This window comes from Triticum aestivum, chromosome 4A (genome assembly GCF_018294505.1).
Source record: "Triticum aestivum cultivar Chinese Spring chromosome 4A, IWGSC CS RefSeq v2.1, whole genome shotgun sequence".
In the NCBI taxonomy this organism is placed as follows: Eukaryota; Viridiplantae; Streptophyta; class Magnoliopsida; order Poales; family Poaceae; genus Triticum; species Triticum aestivum.
Genome location: NC_057803.1, coordinates 224,486,619 through 224,497,092, shown reverse-complemented (window position 1 = coordinate 224,497,092; position 10,474 = coordinate 224,486,619). Strand labels below are relative to the sequence as shown.

Below are 10,474 nucleotides of genomic sequence, written 5' to 3'. Positions count from 1 at the left end.
AGACGGCTACCAGCTAGAGTTATCACCTGAGTCACCCACTGTGCACAACGTTTTTCCACACAACACAACCTCGGGAGTGTTTCCAACTTCCTTACTAGCCCGTCCTCTGCAAGGGCATCGACCACCGAGCCATCGACCCCTAGCCCAATCTAACCTACCGCGAGCTACCCATTAGCAACCTGGATCAAAAAGAACGTCATACACGAAGCCACACCATCAAGCACTTCAAGTTCAATGGAGCACCACACGGAAGCAGAAGCAACATGAGGACTTTAAGACTACCCCAGATCCAAGTTTCTCTATCCCTTTCCCCACCAAGTCTGGGAATCTCGGGGACGAGATTCTTGTAAGGGGGATAGGTCTGTCACACCCTGATTTTCATGCCACAACACTTAAGCTAATAAATCATGATAAAATGTGGTTTGACAAAAACCTTTGAGTATTTTGTCTTTGCTTTGATTGAATGTTTGACTATTGTTTGCTAGTGCTCTAAAAATCAAATAAATTATCCAACTCTTATACTCCTTCTCCTTGATCCAAAAACCTTTCCCAATGATCATTCCATGTGTATAGGACATAAAAATAATTTCTTACAAAAATAATTTGGCCAAAAAGTATTTTCAAAAATTAGTTTTCCAAACCCCCCTGAATTGAGGTTTGCACTGCAAGTACTTAATTAAGGGAAGTAAAAATCTTTCCAAAAATATGTTTGACTCCTACTAGATATAGGATACCCAGAAACCACAAAAATATAATTTTAAAAGTTATTTTCCTACTTTATATAAAGGCTTTTTCTTAAGGCCAGAAATGGTCTTTAATAGGTTAAAATTATTTTGAAGCTTTGAAAATATTTGAGAAAAATTAGGGAGACTCAATGGACGTATAGTTTCCATATATATGAGTTTCAACATATGGTCATGATCAAAATATTGGACAAAACCTCCCAAAACCATTTATGCCCATTTCAAGGATTTGAAATATTTCTACAGGAAATATTTCCATAAAAATCCAAGAAAATTCTAGCATGTCACACATGACATTTTTGATGATCTTGCCAAGTACCATGTCATGGAGAATAGTATAACCCCATGAAACCCTCTCAAAACCACTTCTATCCTTTTTCAAGTTTGAACATTTTTGCACCGTCAAACATGTCCAAATGATCTCAAACTTGGTGAACATGCTCAAATGGTGTAATAATGCATCTAGACCAAATGGCACAAGTTGGAGAGAATGTTATCTTGATCAAAGTACCCCAAAACCCTTTCTGTCCAGAACCAAATTTGAACAACTCTACATTGCCAAGTGTGTCCTTTTGATCTGAATTTTTGTGGACATGTTAAAATCCTCAAATGATGACACTGCACCAAGTGGTGCATCAAGGAGAATAGATTTGCATGACTAAATCTTAGTAAAGCCATTTCTGCTGATTTCTAGGGTTTACCAAAGTTACATTGGCAACTTTGCCCAAATGAGCTCAAACTTTATGAAACACCCTATTTCTATTGTCCATTTTGTCCTATTAAGTCTCATGCCAAATGGAGTTCATTTGCTTACCCAAACAAACATCAAACACCTTCTGCTACCTTACCAAAAATTCCATTTTTACATCTTCCACTAATCTCCATGGGCTCAACTTTGTACCACAGCTGATCCTAGCCCCCTTATACCTCCAGTAACAAGGGCAAGTCCTCAGATCAATTATTGGGGGGATAAAACCCCACTTCCTCTCTCTGGACATCCATTTTCTCTCTCTCCCACAACCTCTCTCCTCTCCTACTGGCTCTCCGGGGCATCCAATGCCTCTCCACACTTCTTTACTACCCCCTAGCACTACCAGACATTAGTGGCCGCGCCCACTTTGCCAAAACAATGGCCATGCCGGCCAAAGACGCGCTCTGGAGCGCGCTACAGTGCGCCCTAGCACTGTAGCCGCTCTCTGCCCGAGCCACCAGACCACCTAGGGCCTCCCCCTCGTGTCCCCCAAGGTCGCCTCGACGTCCAATACACGGCACGCTGTCGGCCCCCTTCTTCCTCTCTCTCTCCTGCCCCTGCTCGCACGCGCACCATGGCCGCCCGAGAGCTCCAATGGGCATGCTCACACGCGCGCTGCCCTGACGCTCCCCCGCTCCTTCTCTCCCTTCCCCTGGACGTAGACCACGCCCAGGAAGACCCCCGACTCGAAGCCAAGCAGTCCCGTGGCCTCCAGTGATGGCTACCACCTCGTCGGTGCACGGCCCCGCTGTGCACCTCGCCCCTCCTATTTGAGGCCACCCCCGAGCCCCCTCTCTACTCCTTTGGCTCTCTCTCCCTCCCGCGCACTCCCTGGGCCAACCCACTCCACTCCTCGAGCCCTCCATCGCTCCCCATAGCCGGAGCCGAGCAGCCGGACTCCGCCTAAATTCGCGCCCACCTCTCCTCCTCCTTCCCTCTGGATCGCACTAGAGCACCACCACCATCACCGCGAGCCCCTCCCATGCTTTTCCCTCTCCTCCCCGTGGCTGTTCCATGGAGTTCCATCACCACCGTCAGCCTCGTCCGCCGCGGTCGACGCCCTGCTCGACCCGGTGCCCCTGGGCGACCGTGCCACCCACGGTTGGACACATCTGGGTCCCATGAGCATGCCGGTGGGCGGAGCATCGCCAGAGATGCCCTACAACGCTGGAAAGATGCCGTCGACACCGCCCCTACCTCTGCTCTGTCGAGCAGGAGGTTGGGGATGAACCCGACAGGCGGGGCCCGCCTGTAAGCTACCGGGCAGCCGGGCCCGCGCATAAGTGGAGGCAGCTTCTCCTGTGTGCACCTCCCTGCAGCGAAAACGCCCTGGCGCGAGTACGCCTCCGACGTGGCCCCTACACGCGTGCAGCCGAGTCGCTGGGCCGGCCCACTGCTATTTCCCGCCCTGTGCGTAGGATAAGGGTAAAACACTTTCCCTTTTCTTTTTCTTTTTTTCTGTAAACTTGTAAAATCCATAAACAATTCAAATTATCTCCAAATTTGATGATTCAAATGTCTACTAGTTTCTAAATTCATTCCCTATCACATGCTGCTACTTGCGCATTTTTACAGAAATATTTCTTTCACAAATAATTAGCAAATCCTATTTTCCATTCCTTTGGTAAACTTTAGAAAATCACAGAGAGCCCATTTTTGATCCAAATTCCATGATTCAATATCCTAGGTGTCTATAAGTTCAAAACTTAGTTTTTGAACATTTTTACTAATACTTTCTGTATCACCTCAAATAATGGTCTATTTCTTCATATTTGTCAACTTTTCAAATTCATAGGAAAATCATTTCAACTCCAAATCCAGTGAAACCAATTCCTAGATGCTTCTAAAATCATCCTTTGTTAAATGGGTGCCTTTGCTCATTTTTCAAAAATATGTTTCTGTACACTTCTTGCAATTCCATAAACCCCTTGATTCCATCATATCAACATGTTTAGAAATATCCATTGATCCACTTCCAATGAAATCACTTTGGTCATTCCTCATATGACCAGAGGTATCCAATAAAAGTCAACTTCATATTTTTAGAGCACATTTATTCTTGCCTTGTTGTGTTGCTTATTGTGATTGTTTCCGACGTTAGTTGCCGAAGTAGACGGAGTACTTAGAGAAGGACCAGAAGATCTCAAGACTCTGATGAACCAGGCAAGCAGCCCTTTGACCATGATGAACCATGTTTCATCATAATAGCATTTTCGTTGTTTCATCAAGTGCATGATATATATATCTTGAATGACAACCTTTCTAGGCTTGCCTTCTTTGCATACTCCATTGATACTTGCATTGATCATGACTCTACCCTTGCTTAGAGTTGTGTTGGTGGGTTGTAGAAATATGCTATAGTAGATGGCTACGCAAAGTGGGTCAGGGTTATGCATGGAAAGAAACAACTGTGGTTTGACATACTTGCAAACAGCCCAGTGGGTGCCACTAATGCCCCTGGGAGATGATGATGAACTAGGTCACTACTTGGTGGAGAGGTAGTGTACCGAGACTCGATAAAAGTGTTGTTTACAGAGATGGATTAGATTTAAGATTTGTCGACTGTCCCAACCATACATGCGCAACCACTCTACCCTTATATGGGAAAGGGCATTATTGATTACCTAGGCCGATACTAGCTTGGAGCCCGCATTACTAGTGACGGGAGAGTTGTTGTTGCGCTCTCTCGAGACGGGGTCGTGCCAGGTAGGACGGCCATGACTGTCTTCACAGGGCACCGGACACACTGTTGGTACCTCGTGCTTGTGGTATGTGATGAAAATGGGAGCAAGGCTCCACAATTTTAAGATGTAAAATGTTGGGCACGGGGGTTACTGCCAATCGAGTGGACTCTATGTTAGTGTCGTCTAGGGAAAGATAGTGATCGGGTGCTTACCCCGGGTACTTGAGGTACCGCGGGTCGTGGATGACACGGAAGTTCCCCGGATCTTGTGGGTAAAGTGTGCAACCTCTGCAGAGTGTAAAACTATTCGAATAGCCGTGTCCACGGTCAAGGACAGTTGGGTGGTGCTGCTTAGACTACGTCCATATGTTTCTGACAAACAACACGGTTTGGTAAATCTATTCACGTGATTCGTGAGGAAGTCACGATGAGCTTGAGCATGAGATGTTCATAACTCTCTCTCGATGGTGATGTCTGTAACCTCCTGATACTTGTTGCAGGCACATTCATATCCTTGATAAATGTTGATCATACTTGCATGAGAAAAACTAGCTTTCCGCCAAAATGCCAAATGAGCAGTAGTGCCTTGCATAATTATTCTGTTATCACCCTTGGGTTGCTTGCGAGTACATTCAAAGTACTCATTGGCTTGCCACTGGTTATTTTATTGGCCAGGCATGAAAGAACATGATATGATGAAGAATACTTCGGTGACGAACATGCGAGCTAGGACGCTTCCCAGTCAGAATGCCTGTAGGGTTAAGGCAGATGGCATGGGTCCAAGTTATCGACGAAGATTTCCGCTGCAATGTTATAATCAAGACTCGACCATAATGGTCTTACTTGTGTAATACGGTATGTATGGATGTAAGACTCTTGTTATTCAGCTTCTGTGTGTTTAGTGAACATTGATCTCTGGGATCACTGTACACGTGCATTCGGTGATCACGACTTTTGAGCCGGGGTCCCCACACACCATTATACCACGGGTTTGATTTTCTGGCGCATATTAGGCATCGTTAGCTATATTTAAGACATTTTTTGAGATTATCATGCATTTTGTGCATAAAAATAAAATTACAACTAGAACTGCATGTGTTGTCGAAAGGCATGAGGATCGCCGTTCGATCTGGGAACATCCAATGTGCAGACGTACGATCCGTGGGGTTTGGGTTCTGGCCAATCAAAAAGCACGACTCTGATCATGGGCGGGGTGATGGTGTTTGGTCGGCACATGACTTTCATCAACGAACCGTGTGTTATTCGCAAACCAGATTGCATATTTTTGTTCACACATACTGTAGTGAGATCGGTTGAGTGTGCTACCTCTATGATATAATAATAATAATAATAATAATAATAATAATAATAATAATAATAATAATAATCTCTCCCTAATAATAAAGCACGGATTGACTCCATGGGTTCACCGTCACAATGCGCCTTTTCCCGTGATTTTATGTTTTCATTTTGAATTTTAAAAACATATTTAAGGTGGCACTAAATTTTGTCTCTGCAACTCGATTGACCGGTACATTCTCGTTAAGATGGGCTGTGATCCAGTTGGGCCTTGGTCCCTCTCTCTATTCTGACCGCTACGTCTCTACGTTTCGTTAAAAAAATACGTTTTATCCAAACGCTCAGCGGACAAGTGAAGGGCGGAGCTGGGCGGAGCTGTGGCAGAAGAGGCGGCACGACGGAGCAGAAGGGGAGCCGCAACGGAGCAGGAGAAGATGGCCGAGAAGATGTTCAGGCGCGGCACGGTGGGCAAAGAATAGTTTTGGTGATGAGCTTGTGGCTACGCTGGACCAGCTGTTGCAGCCCCCCTGCGTCGTCACAGTGGGTCGCTTGCGTTCTGCTGCTCCGGTGCCGGCACCTGTCCCTATGCCGCTATGCGGTGCCGTGCTCAGGAATTTGGCGAAGAAGGCGGCTGCCGTGCTTGCGCGCGAGAAGGGCGCTAGACCTTGTTGGCGCTGCGAAGGGGGCACAGCTCAGGTTGGGTACGCCGTCGGCCAGCGCCGGCGGCGAGCACGCTCCGCTATGACCTGTCCGCCATAGCCAGTCCTCTCCCGCCTCCCCCGACGTAACCTTCTCAACCTCTGCATCTGCTCTCGTGTATGATTTGGATGGAATTGCAGTCTCCTTGTCCAACACAAATCGATTTGGATGGATTCCAGTCCGTGTCCTTGTCCAACGCAAATCATTGGAGCTGTCAGCCCGGATTGTTGTTGGCTTCTATAAGAAGGGAGGGTCCTCGGCTCGAATCTCCATCAGGTCAATTTTGGACGAAGCATCCAATGTCGACACCGAGTTCGCCACAGGAAGAAGCGCCGAGTTCGCTGGACGTAGAAGAAGCGCCGAGTTCGCCGAAGGTAGAAGAACAGCCGTCGAGCTGTCCAATGTCGCCTGCTTCGGCTACAGTAGAGATGTGTATCCCCTTGACCCCTGTTTTGAGTTATTTTTCTGTCCCCTGTTTCTCTATGTACCTTCTAATTGTTGCGAAGTACGTCAGTTTAGATATTGTTGCCTTCTTGTGATTGTAGACACCCATGTTGTGTGGTTGGTCTGTTGAACGAAGCGCTGGAACTGTCAGCAATTCCTTCAGATAGTGTTGTTCTCTGAACAGAGAAAACAAAATTGGAACAGCTGCTGCGGTGCTTCTCATCTGGCCTTAGTTCCAGGTACAACAATAACAAGCTTTACTTCCTAATTACCTCTGCTCCTAGCTAGCTAAAATTACAACTGATACATGTATAGGTATATTAGCATATGTTGTGTCAGGTTAAAAGTCCCGAGAGATTTTGAACTACTGGTGGAGTGGAGATGGTGATTTGTAGTTCCACATTCTGTGCTAATACTTAGATGGATTGTCTGGTGATAAGCCAAGTGTGTCTGAAAATATTTTCCCTCTGTACAATTCTCTGTCTGCACTCCTCCTTACGGATCTGAGGTGAAAACAAAGCTGCAGGTAGAGAAAGCAAAGCATAATGATAGGTAGCTTCATGGTGTTTGTCTTATATTCAAACTACATTTAGCTTCTAAGAATATGATATAATACATCAGAAAATAGTACAACGTGCAGGCATCTCAAAATTCCACTCCAAATGGAACACTTATCCCACTGAAAAAACACTCGCTCCAAATAACTTTACCATGGAATTGTTTGATCTATCCTGTGATGCGTCGGTTCTGATTCTGTTGCAATTGAATTTATGTTGAGATCGCGGAAGAATATTGTTCTACTTACGGTGATTAGATTATGCAAGTATAATGTTCTTTGCACGTCAGATTTTCCATGCTGTGATGATAACAAAGTAAATTATAGGTGCCTTGCATGATGGTTGGTCTACATTGATGGAGATGACTATTTGATCAGGGTGTTGTGCTGAGGTAAATGTGATTTCTCTGAATGCAATTCTTTTGTCATTGCGAGATGGTTTAGGAAAAGATCAGAGTGTGCATTTGAACTGTTTACGTGAAAACAATCTTTTTATTAGCAGAAGCAAGGTAAAAACAAGATAAAGGGAAATTGGGCTAAGAACTTGGTTTCCAATTTTTTAAGACACCGTTCCATTTTACCTCCCATCAGTTTGTTCACACATTTACAAGGATTTGTTTACATAAGGACACGGACTTGGACTGTGACAACCTTTGCTCACATATTTACCTGCAATTTGTACAATACCCACAACTTGAATTGATTGAATTAGTCAATAGCTGGAGATCTTAATTAGAATCCGAGCACTTCTGTCAAGGTCTCTAGATCATAGTTCAGTCCGGCGAGGTAAGCTGTAGTGGTATTTCACATGCTACACTTGCATGTGTATCGACTACATGCTTCTGCATTTTCCTCATTTTTGCAGTAATTGTAACTGTATTTCTGATGGAGCAGGAAACCAACAAGACATGGAAAACGCTTATAATCACCTGACAGATTACAGCTCCTGCGTCCGCCACTTTCCTTGCACTCATGGGATGGGGTTGCATTTTAGTTTTGATCATATATGAACTTACAAGTTACAACCGTTAAGGTTGAACAACATCGGTTCTTTTTTGATGGATTGAACAACATCAATAGGAAGTTTCTTGCTCAGTTTCTTTTGTTTGGGATGATACAGATGAGATAGCCCATCAGTTGCTCACAGAAGGAAACAACCACAATGAGAATCCTCTTATATCCAGGCAAGTACTATTCCTACTTGACTGACGAACATCATATCTGTAGTATATCTCTTTGCGCACTGTTGGTTATGTCGTATTACTTCTGTGTTTTTTACATATTTTACCGATGGATGTTTGTGTTAGGAACTGAGATTCGCTAGCTTTCATATTTTGCTTTAGTTTTTTCATACTGAAAGTGCATGCCCAATTTTAGTAAAGACTGGATTTGGTATTTCCTCCTTCCGTCTACAAAAATGATGCTCTGTTTCCCGTGCAATCAAATTATCTCATGGGTGACTGATATTGATTTTCTAACACAACATTTTCTTGACGACACAACTTTAGTTAGTAGGTTTTGGAAAGGTCACGAAGTATCAGTTATCTACCATTTAAACCTCCGACTGTATGAATCTCTACATAGCCTCCGTGTTCTCCATCGTCGAGCAGACGTCTCCATATGGTATGCGTTAATGACTGGTGTGGCAATGACGCCGGTCTTACAGATGGTGCCAGAGGCGGAGGGGCAGCTGCGCGGCTGTACGAGCTACAACAGCAGACTGACATTTGGCCGGCTGGGAGAACCCAATTTTAGAGGAGTAGTGCCGCGAAAAAGATGAAGACATCGAGAGGCATGAGCTGTGGGCATGGTAAGCAGCTAGAATTTAATTACCAACTATGACAGCGGGAAGCATGAGCTGAATTTAATTACAGCTGAAAATTATGCTATCATGAATGCCATTATTATCTTATGAATTTAACTATACTTGCACCTCTTTAGTTACTTACCACAACAATTAGTTTTTAATGGTCCTTCAGATTACTGTAGCTGAAACTTACTCTGAAGATTAACCAACTATGTTCTCCTTGATCCTACAAAAAATATTTTATTCATTTGAAATTATATGCAGTGTTTATGCAAGCCTATTAGGTTAAACCAAACTGTAACCTACTTATTCCAGCACTCTCTTTATTTGGATACACATAGCTATGTTTTAACAAATCCCCAGTTGATCCTATGATATGCAGATCCCCTTCAAGGCCACTGACTACATGAGGGAGAGGTTCTCAGTTGGACAGATTTGTCTTTCATTTCATTACTCAGTGCTGACCTCTTTCTCTATTTTTATCTCATTTTTCCATTAGACTTTTTTAAGGATGATAATAATCTATAAACATTGTAGAATGGTCATGCTTCTCTTTGCAAGCTTATAGCTTGATTTACATCTGAATGACTTCGGCTTTAGTGTTTATAGACTAGTTTCTTGAATTGATCAATATGGTCATTCCAAAATGTTATCCATAGAATTTCAAAGCATAACCACATACTGGTGTACCAAAATTTAATTAGTGCAATGTTATTTCTCTAGAAACCCAACCAATGGAATCATCATAATATTTTATGCGTGCGTTAAAACACAATCACTTATGGTCCTGGAAGTTGGTGGCAATGTCCACAACCATCCTAGAAATCGCGAATGGCGTCAATACAGTCCTGACAATAAGTTGGAAATAGAACGGCAATACGATCCTCAAACTTGGGCAATAGGTCCTGGGATACGTCTCCGTGTACAAATTGCATACACCAGGACCACCACGCCAGCAGAGGAAAAAACAAAAGATTCGAGGGCAACTGGTGTGGATCGTGCGACTGGATTGTCTTTTTTCGTTCGCCTCCCTGCCGTTTCTAAAGAGCTGTCTCATGCGCCCTCCGCCCCACTGTTCGTGGAGTTTTTGTGTGCATTCTTGGAGCAGAGCCGCTACACTATGGAGGCGGTGGTGTGATCATCACCGGCAGGCGAGGTTGTCGGGTGCCTCGGGGATGGCGAAGTAAGGAATCGGCTTCAGATGCAACCGCGCGTGGCGGTTTGTGGTGCGGATGGGTGCCCCGATACGACGGCTGGATGAAGTGGCTGCACCAACGTACAATATGTAGTTTTGTTGATATATGATGTGTTTCATGAATTGTCAGTTGATATGTGTTGTGTTTCATGCAGATGCATTCATACATATATGTTGTTCAGTCAAACAAAATTCAGTTAGATGTGTTTTCTGGCAAGGGAGACGGTCACGACGACAGTGCTGCATGCGTGCGCTGGCAAGGGAGACGGCCACACGGAGCTCCCATGTGGCTTGGGC

The 10,474-nt window shown here is 44.5% G+C and overlaps 2 long non-coding RNA genes across 4 annotated transcripts; both read left to right on the top strand.

Moving 5' to 3' along the window:
- Window positions 1–5,779: 5,779 nt before the first annotated feature.
- Window positions 5,780–8,833, top strand: LOC123085879 (uncharacterized). 3 transcript variants are annotated; one of them, XR_006440068.1, is made up of 5 exons: window positions 5,780–6,260; window positions 6,355–6,607; window positions 6,721–6,858; window positions 7,503–7,567; window positions 8,070–8,833. It is a non-coding gene; the product is annotated as an uncharacterized lncRNA (long non-coding RNA). The 3 variants fall into 3 exon arrangements; XR_006440067.1 differs by having other exon boundaries at window positions 6,355–6,858; window positions 8,070–8,208; window positions 8,296–8,833; XR_006440066.1 differs by having other exon boundaries at window positions 6,355–6,858.
- A 9-nt stretch (window positions 8,834–8,842) lies between these two features.
- LOC123085880 (uncharacterized) lies at window positions 8,843–9,713 on the top strand. Its single transcript, XR_006440069.1, has 2 exons — window positions 8,843–8,985; window positions 9,365–9,713. It is a non-coding gene; the product is annotated as an uncharacterized lncRNA (long non-coding RNA).
- Window positions 9,714–10,474: the final 761 nt, after the last annotated feature.